We start from the raw sequence: 14,627 nt of genomic DNA, 5'->3' as shown, positions 1-14,627 counted from the left end.
GGCGGGTTAAAATAACCACAATAAAGGGATCTATTTTAACGATCTAGGCGCAAAGTCTAAACTGCAAAGTGGAAAAACTGAATGCTTCACTAATGAGAAAACAAGAGACCATCTGCAGTGCAAGGATAAAGAACGAGCCTCCCCCAATCGCCCTCTTTACTTTCTCTTTCTCTCTTTCATGGATAAGTAAACAGTGTTATGCACTCTCCCTGTAGACATCCATTAGCCTACATAGTTAAGTTTGTTAAGCACAAAGATTTGTTTCAATAGTATTTCTAAATTCAATTCTAATTTCCAGCAAACTAATAAATAAGCAATAATAACAAAGTGTGGTTAAAAAAAAAACTTGCTATTGACAAATCTAAACTTGTTTTAATAAAACAAATATAAATATGCATATAATAATTACTACTACTACTAATAATAATAATAATAATAATACTAATAATAGTAATAATAATTATAATGATGATAATAATAACATTATACAAAAGCAAATTGCCGTGAATAAACTTTAAAAAAAAGCCCTGGGGTGAAGCCCAGAGGTTTTATATTGATATAGAAAACAATATTTTTTGTAATATTTTAATCCTTTAATTCTTTTTGTAAAGATATTTGCGTATTGCTGTACATCCTGTGTGAGGTGCACAACTAACGTACTCTGCGCTGGACTTTGCACAGTCTATTTTAGTTTCTTAAAATAGCATTGAGCCAACAATGCGTCTTAACACAGCTCATTTCTAGACCGGAACACCCACGAGTTCACAAAGTGGAGCAAATGGATTTGCTGTTTAAACAACATGGTAAAAATGGGAATATTAAAGTTGTACTGGTCTAAAAACAGTAACATGTCGCAGCAAGGACGTCTTGTGCTTTATTGCCCCGGGTGTATGATAGGGCCCAAAGACTGCATTTCAGCACGTAACATACATTTTCAAAGCAGTAAATCTGACTTCAGATAATCCATCTGTCTTTCAGATAAACAAGAATGTGTAATAAATTACATTTTGCTCAGCGTTCTACACCATTAAATCTGTAATAAATTACATTTGCCCCGCGTTCTCCAACATTAAATCTGTAATAAATTACATTTATTCAGCGTTCTACACCAATATATTTGTAATAAATTACATTTGCATGCTTTGTTTATTCTCCACAAATAAACAGGTAGCACATCATAATAATAATGTAGATTAGAGTGCTCTCCTATCTACACTATTATTACTGTAGTAAATTAGCTCAAGGTTATTCTTCCCGCACCTTTCCCGCCGTTATAATGTTGCGAGTTACGATTCAGATTTCAAGGCTCGTGTACCTTTTGGAACATTATATAGCGGAATAGCTTAGCGGGAGGAAGATTCATTTGAACGGGGCTTCAAATGAATCGACTCTTTTGATCCGAACAAACAAATCGTTCAGCGATGCTATCAACATAAAATTTGAGCAGGGTAGCAAGATCAAACATAAGTCAAAAGATCAAAAATAAGACATTAGATTCATTAATATACACAGGCACCTTTCTTTATACAAAAGTAGACTTTATTGACTAATCTAACAGAAACTAACACCTAACACAAACACACATTCATACAAGCATAGGGTAATGATGGGAAAACCTGAGTTTGTAAGAACAAACCAAGCAACCAAACGTAATCAAATTTAATATAACCCTTCGATTGTCTCTTTAGGGTTAATTTAGTTCACACCAGTTTAGATGTTGGGAGAAAGGTGATACTTGCGGTCTGTTCGTGATGTCCGAGCTCCCGTTGTTGAGCACGTGGTTGGTTGGCTGATCCTTTGTTGGTTGATGCCGCAAAAGTTTCTAAACAGGGAATTGTCCGAGCGTGGCGCGATTAACCCTTTCCATCTGGGTTTCCGCCTGCTTTCTTGGAGGTTTCTATACTTAGGTTTGTTGTATAGAGTTGAAGAAGGTTTCAAAACAGAGGCCTTTGGAGCAGAGAGGGGTGGTTGCTTGGAGTTGGGAGAGAGAGGGGGTTCCAAGAGGTTTGAAGAAGATCTCAAGAGTGTTTGAACAGAGCCGGCGAAGAAGAGAGAAGAGAGGGAGTTTAGCTAGGTACTAAACTTTTATAGGGCAGGTTCGGATCCACTCTCCATGGGAAGTTGACCAATTAGAAGCTAACTTCCTGGAATATTAAATTTATGGGTCTTTGTCCGAGGCAGAATAATTTGCATAGGCAAATTTTATGTAAATCGGGACAAAGATGTTAAAGTCTCTTAAAACATTAATATGTTGCACTCATATTAAAATAAAATGTCAACGATCAATTTGTACAGCGAGTAAGCTTTTCAAAAAGTCCAAACTTGAACAGTATAAGAGGATGCTTAGCCTAGGTACAGTTAAACATTATATGCAAGGGTATTAAAACCAAAAATATTAATACAAGAGAAAGGGAAACTTTGCAAAACATATGATTAAACATAAAGAGTAAAGTTTATATGAAAACAGTGTTAAACAGCAAATAGTCCTTTGTAAGTCATTCCTGTGCTTAGAGCCGCATGGCACATTCCGTTGGGTCGTAAATACCTTGGAATCAGGTTTCGAGCCTTCTCTGGGCAAAGTTAGCTGGTTGGGGAATAAAATGCAAAATAATTATGTGTCTGGTCGGCCATATTCGTTACAAATGTTTACTTGGCATGTTTCTTAAAAATCTGCAAATATGGTATTTTTATTCTGTACAAGAGTCAAAAACTTACATACAGCAGCTTTAATAAATCCAAACAAGATCCAAGGGACAAGGCAATGGTGGAGAACAGTATGAACACTCACGTTCAATGACTGACAAACTGTCTGGAACAGAGGCTTTATACTCAAGAACTTAAAGGTTAGTTCAACCAAAAATTAAAATTATGTTATTAATTACTCACACTTACGTCATTCCAAACCCCTGAGAACGTTTAAATTAGATATTTTAGGTGAAATGTAAAAGCTCCCTCCTTTTCTATAGACGGCAAGGTTCCTGACTCAATGTTGCTGAAAAATTACACAAACAAATCATCAAGTAAACCACATCTTCAGTGGTTCATTAGTAATATTATCAAGCTACGGGAATACTTTTGTGTGTGCATAAAATACCAAAAATAGAATATTTTTGCTTTGCCTCAGTGTCAGTATATTGTGCACATTAATGAGTACTGTGCAATGATGTATATTGAATGGGAGTGGCTGGCCAAACTATAGGCAATATCTTGTTTTTCGACTTCCTTTCAGAAAAGGAAATGTGCACTTTAAACTGGATTAATAGTTTAGTCTGGCTCCACACCAGCCATCACTGAATGAAAGGGCACAGCCGTGAGTTGTGGAAGGTTTTCATCACACGTTCATATTGACCACACTCAGAATTGTAAATATGCATTGTATGGATTGACCAGGGCTTTCTGTTTTATGCATTTCATTTGTAGGTGCATAACAGCCTTCAAATAGGACAGGCAGGTTGCCGATGAGTGACAGAGCAGAAGTATGACAGAGCAAAGTGTGGATGTGCTCTCCTTGAATGACGTTCAACTTAGAATTTTATATTAAGTCCTATTTTTTCTCTCTGTAACACTTACTTTTCTGTTGTGCTGAGAGAGAAGTGCTAAAAGAATCTTGGTGACAGATAAAAAATAAATAAATAAATAAAATCTTTGTAGAAGCTCACGTTTAATAAAGCAGCTAGTGAACATTTAAATGTTAGATTGTAGAATGGGAATTTAAATTTAGCAGGAAAGGTCAGGTCGGGAAGAAAACTCCTATATGGACAGCGGGTGAACAAAGATTAAATAAATAGCAGGAGCAGTCGTGTGAGGAATAAAACCCCTGGACTGAAAAAAGAGTCCAACATAGATCTCTAGTCTAAGGAATGGACAAGCTTGACACATGCATGCCCAATACTGAGACTGAGAAGAAACTGTTGAATAAATGTATTTTTGTTTTATGTGCCCACAAATGAATTATTGTTGTTTGATAATATTTTTACTGATCCAGTGAAGGCATATGTATTAATTAAAAAATTTTTTTCTAGACTTTACGTGATTCGGGAACCTTGCTATCAACAGAAGATAAGGGAGCTCTTTTACCTAAAATATCATAACTTACTATTAGAGCTGGGCGATAAAATTTGTATGGATATTTATTGACCAAACACCATTGGCAATAAAAAAAGAAACTTTGATATGAAACACCATAGTTTTATTAAAATGTGGCTGCTGAGCACACGCCTTGGAAGAAATGCCAATAACCTTATGCCAGTTTCACACTGCACGCGAGAGCAGTGCCCAGATAAAGTGTTTGCTGCACGCCTTCATTATCCATCAGTGCATGCTTCATCGCTTCTCATGCTCTGTGCTGATGAGCACATGGTGTGCAAGCAGCGCACATGAAGTGTGCTCACATTTTCCAGGTACACCTAGTTAAAAAACGTCAAAACTTTTCTGAATGCCATGAGCACACTGCGATTCATGTCAGTAGAACTAACCAATCTGATTCATACTTTGTTTATATATATATATATATATATATATATATATATATATATATATATATATATATATATATATATATATATATATATATATATATATATATATAATTATGTTATTGTGAAGAGGACAGATATTTTGTTAAAATATTTTTTTTTTTTGCTTTTGACTATTAAAACTATCCTTAGTAATGTTGGTAAATTCAAAATAAAGTGGTTAAATAAAAATTGTTTTAATATTCCTAAATGTACTGTAAAAAAATATTCAATAATTATTGATATTTTACTTTTACATTTCTAGGTGTGTGTTTAACATCAACTTTTCATTAAAATGCCTTTGGGGAAATATAATGAGAACATTTACTTTATTTTATTAAATTTTTTTTTTAATCATTTTATTTTATTTATTTATTTATTTATTTGTTTATTTGTATTCACTACCAGTGTATTGGTCCCTTAAAAGCAGCAGCAGATGTTCAAACAGAGAATAAAAGCTTCTTTGTGGAACTTACAAAGGTTTTCGCATGACATCATCAGAAAGTAAAACCCTATTTTGTTCGAACAAAAGGACTGGGTTAATAGCAGATGACCAAGGCAGTAAGTGGATCTTAAAGCTTTGTTCAGAGACAGTATGACTACAAATATAGAATGACAGCTGTGATTTAACATAGCCTAGGTTTAGATCTGTATTGCTGAAGTGGGTGACACTAACGCAGCTCACATAGATCAATTCTCATTACTTAGAAGACTGAGTGCATGAAGGTAAATGGAAATGTGCAACCATTGCCCTGAATTCTGGATGGCAGTGTCTTATTTTAGACTCATTGAGAGCTTTGATTTAATTTCATAGGCTACAAAACATACTACATCATCAAAACCCTTCACATGCAGAATAATATAAGAGATGAGTAACATCCAGGTTATGACCGTAACCCATGGAAACGGAGACGTTGTGTCCTTGACACATTGGGGAATCACCAGATGACCAGTTACTCAGAAGAAAGTAAAAAAACAGGCCAGTGAATGCTTATGAACAGGTAAAGGGCAGGTCACAACAGCTGCAGCTAATTACAATCAGCTGAGTACAGGGCCGGAGTGGGACTCCTTTTCAGCCCTGCCTGGAGTTTCAAGCCTTAGACCGGCCCACCTCAGTTCACGACTGACTATTAAAATAACTTTATTAATAAACTTCAAATGTTTTTCGTAAATATGAGAAGATTAAAGGGTAGCTAAATCTCCAACACTACTCTTTAAAACATCACAATGTCCTTTTCTGCATTATTTGTATATTCTTTGCAAAATTCTTTATAGATATCCAGTCCTTTGTATCAGTGGTCACCCAAAAAATAAAATATTTACACTTACATAAGTAATTTAAACCATATTATATGTCTTAAAAATGAAATAAATAAATAAATAAATAAATAAATTAGGTGAAATTCAATCTCAGGTCGGCGGCGTCGTAACGCAATGCGCTAACCACTGGACCACAACGGCTTAATTTTGTTCACCCCTTTTTAGGTTTCTAATCATCTGATTTTTTTACTGAGCAGGTGTAATATTCATTAATATTAATTATTCGAATTCTTCACTAAGGTGCCACTGTTTGGGGTCGAATGATTGTTACATCATCAACCTGCAGGCTGAATTTTGCTCACGGGGCTGCGAGAAAATAAATAAAAAGAGCTGAGCTGCTGCAAAATTATGAATAAAAAGAGTAAGGCTATGGTCAAATAAATGCATAAATGAAAAAAGTGTGACTGCTTAGAGTGCAAGCAGCTAGGGACACCAGGACCAATGACTACAGACCTGTTACCTTACCATCTGTGTCCATGAAGTCATTCGAAAGACTGGGGCTAGCATATCTGAAGGACATCACTAGGCCTTTGCTGGACCCCCTGCAGTTTGTCTATAGAGCAAACTGGTCTGTGGATGATGCAGTCAACATGGGACTGCATTATACCCTACAACATGTGTACAAACCAGGGAACTACGCAAGGATTCTGTTCGTGGACTTTAGTTCTGCCACAACACTATCGTCCTATCACTGCTCGAGTATAAACTCACCCTACTCTCTTTTCCTAGCTCTGTCTGTCAATGGATCACCAGATTTCGATCATGTCCCCCAGCCGCACCAGTCCCCCCCAACTGCAAAAGACCTCTCCATTGACCTCCTGAAGTTTGTGGATGACACTACTGTTATCGGCCTCATGAAGAGTCTGCATACAGCCTAATATAGCCTAATGGTTAGCGTGTCGACATATGGTGCAATAGCATATCAGGGCATCCCGTGTTCGAATCCCGGCTTGAGGATATTTCCCTATCCCCCTCTCTCTCTCCAACTTCGTTTCCTGTCTAAATTCTGTCCTATCTGTTTTAAGACAAAAAGACCAAAAATAAATCTTAAAAAAAGAGGTAGAGGGGCTGGCTTTATGGTGCAGATACAACAACCTAGAGCTAAACAAGCTTAAAACGATGAAGATGATAGTGGACTTTAACTTTTTGCTTCATTCCGTAGCAGTGAGAGCTGTGCATGGCTTTCAGTGCAATGTAAACAAAAGATAGGTAAGATTATTGAAGAATTATTGCAAATTATTAAATTATGCTATATGTATGAATGCAGATGATGACAACCGTTCATTTAAATACTGTCATGAATCTGGTTTGATGATTGTTAACCTTTTCCCTTCTGTGTTCTCCTCTCAGCTGTAAGCTCTTGTAATCAGGGCGAGCGCTGATCACCAGTCACCTGTTCTCGCTTTGCCCTTATTGGCACTCCTATATCTCTCTTCCTTTCATTCCCTCTAGTGTCGCTTTATTGTTGCTCCATGCGTTACTCTGCGTGTGTTGAGCGCTCCACTAACCTGCATATTTCCACCCAGTTTCATCTCACCTTGTCTTGTCTGGCTGTGATCTTCGTTGTAGATTGCCGTATCCTGCTGAAGTGTGCCTTCATCTTTTAACTGTGCTCTGAACATCAGCACCTGGAGATCAGACGTTCCTGCATCGCAGTGGCGGAACTTTTGAGTTTCCTTCCTGAAGATCCAGCTCTGTGTGTTTTGCTATACGACAGACTGCCTTGTTTGACCTTTTTCTACATTTAAAGATTTCTGTTGAACTGCATTTTTGCTATTCATTCTGTTCCATGGCAGAATAAACTGACCAAAGGATAGATTTAGCTGAGGGAAGCTCTTTAAGCTTTGCGGTTGAACTTCAGAGCGCAATGCTCGGCCACCACGAAGATTAAGCTTAAACAAATGTTTTCGTCCGCTCCCATCCTCGACATGGCAGATCCCTCCAGTCAGTTTATCGTGAAGGTGGATGCCTCCAGCTCCTGCGTGGTAGCCGTTCTCTCACAACGGTCTGTCATCGATGATAAGATTCATCCCTGTGCTTTCGCACAAACTCTCACCCGCTGAGCGTAACTATGACATAGGTAATCGAGAACTCTTGGCTATTCGGTTGCCTATGCTTGGATGGCGCCACTGGCTCGAAACTTTAAACACAATGTAAATTGGAGGTGCGCCTATTGGAGGTAGACTGGAGAAAAACTGTGTTATTTGCAAGTCTGTCCTCTGGAATTAATAACATGAGGTAATAAAGTGATAGTCGGGCAGACTTCAGCAGCGCAAGTGGTGTAGCTCTTAAAATGCATGGCAGCATGTTTTGACACTATCATTCATGAACCCGGTTCGAATCCAGCATCTGATGAACTTATTTTTCTTTTTTCCCCACTATAAATCAGATTTTTCCTACTTTTCATCATGAGGAGGACAAGTAGGAATCATTAATAAGTGTGTGTATTATGTTAAGCGCATTTGAGCATCACACATTATTTGCACATGTATTGAATGGAAAGGTTTCCGATTCATGTAGCCTATGCAAATTCATCTTCAGATGGTGCCTCTTTCGCATGTCAGAGTTTACCAAGCTTGAACTTTGCACCGCTGCAACGTGCAAAATTTGACGCATGATCTTGTGTTTCCGGTCTGACGCATTTGCTTGCGTATGAATGGAGGTCTATGGAAGGAAAATCTCAGTGTGACCGCAGCTTTATAGTCTCCTCTTGTCTACCGTTCTGGGCCAGTTGGTTGTCATTAATCATCTTGTCTTGTCATGTCCAGTCTTATCCGGCACTGCTCCTTCTTGCCAGCCCGGAGTAGTTTGCTTTTGTCTTTTTGTTTATGTTTTCACCGTCTTTGTAGTTTTTGTTGCCTTTCTGTTATCTTTTTGTTTTATTTCATAATAAACACGTTTTTGTCCCTGCATTTGAGTCCTCACTCCTTTCTCTTTTCTGAAACCCTGACAGAGTGAATCTATCCTTTAAAATGATAGTTCACTTAAATATCAATATTTTTTGTCAAATTTCTTATTAGATCATTGCCGTTTATATGCAATTTAGATTATTTATGTGCCATTTTATGTGTGATCAAAATCAATCAATCCATCAAACAAAACTCACAATTAATTACATAACCAAATAAATCTTACAAAATTCTGAAATAACATACATGACTGATAAGAGTTTTAGCTAACAATTCAAACAAATATTTTTGTATGAAATATAAAAGATTCATACAATCAAGTTATATGAAATGTCAGAGACATTCATAAGTATGAAAAAAGTTTAATATAAAACAACAATTGTAGGTCATTGTGCTTAAGTGCATCAGCTAAATTATTGATAAAAATGTGTTAAAGGTTTACTAAAATACCACAAGCACCTTTATTATTTTCTTCTTTTTCCTATGCCTGGTCCACTTTGACTTGTGCAATAGGGTGTGTATGCTGGCACTTTTCTTTGTAAAGCTGCTTGGGAGCTTTTTGTATTGTGAAAGCATAATACAAATAAGCTTAAACTGAACTGAATTATTGATTCTTCCCATGACCTCTCATCCAGAGCAGACATTTGTGAGAAGAAAAATAAAGAAATAAATAACAGCACTCGCATGTGGTATAAGGAGAAATAAATCTCAAGCCTTTTTCAAAACGGATAATACTTATTTAGGCTTTGAATTCTTAAATTACCCTCTACATCTGTGTTTAGGTACGGGAAAATACTTTTCTCACTATCTAATGCCAAATAGCCTTAATTATAGAATGACCCAGATACAGCTGGTTTTGAGGTTGGTCATGGGGTGAAGCTTTTGAAGGTGTCCTTTGGGGAAGAGTTGATAAAAAATGTTCTTTCAACTATTTTTTAGCTATGTGTATGTATATGTAACCTTCAATTAAAGTTTTTTTCTCAAGGTGCAAAATTCTCATAAGTTTTCCTTTTTTATATTTTGGATTTAAATAAAAATAAGTTAAACTGTACAGTACCATACCATATGTGAACTTCCCATACATTTGGAAGCAGTATTTTGATGAATACGTAAATATTCTTAATAACAAAATAAGTGAAATTTATTTAGAAACTCATTTTGAGAGGATCACATGCTTATGATTGAACACAGCCTGTCCCGCATTAGCTAATCATAGTCTTCCAATCATATTCGACACCATTTTCAATCATATAGACACCATTTTCATCTGGAAGAAACCCCCTTCCTTGCCTTCTCCTCCCTCTTTCAACTAGATTTGGTGGCATAGTGGCCCAGTGGTTAGCATTGTTGCCACACAGCAAGAACACTGCCGGCTCTGGTACTCGCCTGGCTGGTTGGCGTCTCTGTGTAGAGTTTGCATGTTCTCTCTGTGACAGCATGGGCTTTCTCCGGTTTCCCTGCCCCCACCATCCAAATACATGCATCATATGTAAACCAACTAAGCAAAATGGAAACCATAGTGTAACTTTAAGCATCAGTATTTTTCCTTTTCTAAGTAGTTCACCTTAGCCACATCAAGTTTTTTTTATTTATTTATTTATTTTTTTATGGAGTTAGATTTGTTTCTTTATTATTCAATCAAAAATATTTAGTTTTAAAGAAAAATGAAGTATGTAGTAATTAAAAAAAAAAGATTTAAAATAAAAAAACATGTTTAATTAAAAAAACTAATGTCAATGATAGTAAAATATTTTGGATTGCAAAATATAAACAATTGTCATTATGCAGTTACCATAATTTTCATTGCACACACATTAATTTTGCTCTCTCTTCTGTTGTTGTTTATTGCACATGTAGAATCTTTGCTTGCAGGTTGAAATATTTGGCCTGTGAGTTGAAAAGTTTTAAACCCATGATTGCCGGGGTTAATTTTGTGTCTTTATTATTCAAACCAACATATGAAGTTTTGACCAAAATTAGGTAAAATGCAAATGAAAAATAAAAGATTTTAAATAATAAAAATATTTAAATAAAAAAATCCACACAGCAAAAAAATAAACTTGCCATTCTATGCAGTTACCACCAGATTAATTCATTTTGTGCTTATTCATTTTGCTTTTGGTTTTGTTTTATTTTTTTGCGAATCTAAAGTCTTTGCTTGCGAGTTGAAAAGTTTTGCGGGTTGAAAACTCTGCAGCTCAGTGGGCTGGATCTTCTGAAACACATTATTTTGGTCAATCATGATTGAGGTCAGAGGTTGCCCACGGCCATACTGTTTTCGCGTGAGATGAGATGGACTGTAAACTAATTTTTAAAAGATAGATACAGTATTCAGGTCACTGCCACAATTTTATATTAAATTATAGCTGACAGGCATTTTTGAACATCCCTACTAATACTGTATTATTACTTAACCTGCATATTTAAAATGTGTAGTAGTTGGCGAATGCACTTTTAAATAAATGTGTCTTCTACGCATTCCTTCCACATAAAAATATAATTTATATAGACACATCCTATAGTGCTTTACTACTGTAGTAAAGTGTATAATACCATTTATAACAAAAATAATACCATAACAAAAATAATCAAACAAAGGACAAAATAAGTAATAATAAACATTTATTGATTGCAAGAAACAAATAATACTAAAAATTGATAAAATAGTTTGTAGTGCACAAGAACCTCAATATGAAAACAATAAATCTGACCTCCTTGCTAGCTGCCGCTTGGTTGGATCGTATTTCTGTTTGTTCTTCATCGTCCACTGCATCACTTCCTCTTTTTTCACCTTTATTATTAATATCACAACTATTTGGCCATTTAAAGAAACTTCTCACACTCAGCTGCTGTGACATTTATGCAACTGTACGCATGGTCGTGGCCAACCTGTGACCTCAATCAAGATTGACTAATAAAATAAGGTGTTTCAGAAGATCCAGTTTACTGAGCTGCAGAGTTTTCAACTTGCAAAATTTTTCAACTCGTAAGCAAAGATTTTAGATCTGCAAAACTGAAACAAAACTGAAAGCAAAATGAATAAGCACACAATTAATTAATCTGGTGGTAACTACATAGAATGGCAAGTTTATTTTTTGCTGTGTGAATTTTTTTTATTAAATGTTTTTCTTTTTATTATTTGAAATCTTTTATTTTTTATTTGAATTTTACCTAATTTTGGTCAAAACTTCATATGTTTGTTTGAATAATAAAGACACAAAAATAACCCTGGCATTCATGAGTTCAAAACTTTTCAACTCACGGGCAAAACATTTCAACCCGCAAGCAAAGATTCTAGATGAATGCAATAAATGACAGCAGAAAAGAGAGCAAAGTTAATGTGTGTGCAATGAAAATTAATTTAACTGCATAATAGGGAAATTGTTTATTTTTTGCAATCCAAAATATTTTATTATCATTGACATTAGTTTTTTTTATTATTAAATGTGTTTTTTATTTATTATTAAATGTGTTTTTTATTTGAAATCTTTTATTTTTTAAATGACTACATACTTAATTTTTCTTTAAAACTAAATATTTTTGATTGAATAATAAAGAAACAAATCTAACTCCATAGTTTTTGAGATCTACCTGAGCTCAATCTATCCTCTTGCACTGCGCAGATACCGTGAACTCAGAGCTCTCTCCCGGGACAGCATGCCAAACAAGCTTATCATAAATCATTAGCTAATTGTGAACTCTTGAACTACAACTAAAATGACGAGAGTGGTTTGGATGGAGCTAACCCAACTTTAACTCAAGCCCTGACAGTGACGTCACTAGTTTCATTGAGTGCATTGTGTCTGACATTACATCACTGAGATATGCAGTCTCAGCATCATAATGGCTGCATAAAGATACTATTGAAAATGACAGACGTCACCAGAAGATAATTGTGTTCATATATTTACATTTCGACTCCTCAATTTATTTATTTTTTTTGTACCTAGTAACAAAAGTATAGCTATCAGTGTTAGTATATAATAAAAACATAGACTACAAGTATCTCATAACTACCAGACTTGAACTGAAAAAATTCTAGTTAAAGAAAATTCAGATTGCTGTTTTTAAGAAAAAACACATTAATATCTTTAATGAATAAGTAGGACTGTCATATTTTTTCAGTTGCTAACATTTGCTAAACACAATTACAACATCTGGCTGTGACCCTACTGTTATATAAGTCATGATGTTTTCACACAATTTTCAGTCAAATAACACATTTCTAAAGTGCTTAACTATTCTTTTCACACTCCTTACCAAAACCATGGATCATTCTTAGCTTTTTATTTTTAAAATGCTTAAACACAGCATAACAGAAATAAAGATCTAATGGTCCAGACTTTAAATATAGCCTTTAGCCCATTACTTATGCAACAACAGCATCTAAAAATATCTGATTATAAGCATTATAATTATTGCTAATTGAGAAAATTTCTATATTTAAAACAAAACTTAAATCCAAGCTTTATTCATTACATGGCCATGCCCAGTAAAAGGTCTTCTCTTGATTGGTTTTGTCCAAAACTGTCCAAAACAACAGAAATGGAGAAAAAGAAAGAAAATCTCTGGAAAAGCAGGACAAGGTGCACTAAGAAGGGGAGTATATGAGGCAGAATTTAACTTGTATGAGCAATAAACCAGTCACAAATTACACTAAGTTTTCATCACTTTATGTATTTACCAACATTACCTAATAATGAACAATATATCATGTAATAATCAGTTCAACATTTACTGATGCATTGTTAAAATCCAGATGCATGCTTGTTAACATTAGTTAATGCAAGTCAATTCATCCTTATTTTTATAGCGCTTTTACAATGTGCACTTTGTCAAAGCAGCTTCACATAGAAGATTATAGTGAATTGAAAATGTCAGTTCAGTCTTCAGAGTTGAAGATCAGTTCAGTGTGCTTCAGTTCAGGTTAGTGTGGTTTAATATTCACTGCCGAGAGCCTAAACTCTGAAGAGTGATCCATCAATGAGCAGCTCTACAAGTCCTGAACCATGCAAGCTAGTGGCGACATCGGCAAGGAAAAAACTTTACTAATTGGCAAAAGTGAAAGATAAAAATCTCAAGAGAATCCAGGCTCAGTTGGGCAAGACCATTTCTCCTATGGTCTAACATTTTGTGCAGAGCTGCAGCCTAGGTGCCAGAGGCTGAAGAACATTGGACGTCAGCAAAGACTCGGCTGTACCATTCTTCCTACTCCTCCATGACCACCACAGCAGCTGCTCAGGATACGGCCTGGTCCGGGATAGTGGAAATCATGGGATCATCTCTTCACAGGTCTTGGATCGCATCAGTGGCCTCGAGATTAGTATCCTCAGGTGGAAATAGAGAATGAAGAGAGTAATTAGCGTAGCTGCTGTTCATAGTGCATATAAATGAGATGCGTGGAGCACATTCATGCATCATACCGCTATGTGATGCATTGTGTGTAAGCTTTACTAAAAACATAGGTCTTAAATCTAGTTTTGAACTGTGAGAGTTTGTCTGAGCCTCAGACATTATCAGGAAGGCTATTCCAGAGTTTAGGAGCCATAAATAAAAAGGCTTGACCTCCTTTAGTAGACTTTGCTATCCTAGGTACAACCAGAAGCCCTGAGTTTTGAGGGCTCAGTTAATGCACAGTGTTAACAAACTAACAACGAACACATGTATTTTCATTAACTAACATAAACAAATACTATAGTTATTGTATTGTTCATCATTTGTTCATGTTAGTAAATGCATTACCTATACAACCTTATTGTAATGTGTTAGCAATAAACCTAATTACTAGAAAGGGCCCCTATGTTCTAGGTCAGAAAGGAGCAAATAACTCAATGTGTTCTGCAATCTAGAGTGCTGTTTTTGGTCCTGCTACAAAAGTAAGATT

The sequence above is a fragment of the Danio rerio genome, chromosome 18 (assembly GCF_049306965.1).
Source record: "Danio rerio strain Tuebingen ecotype United States chromosome 18, GRCz12tu, whole genome shotgun sequence".
Classification (NCBI taxonomy): Eukaryota; Metazoa; Chordata; class Actinopteri; order Cypriniformes; family Danionidae; genus Danio; species Danio rerio.
Note: the sequence above shows the minus strand (reverse complement) of the source record.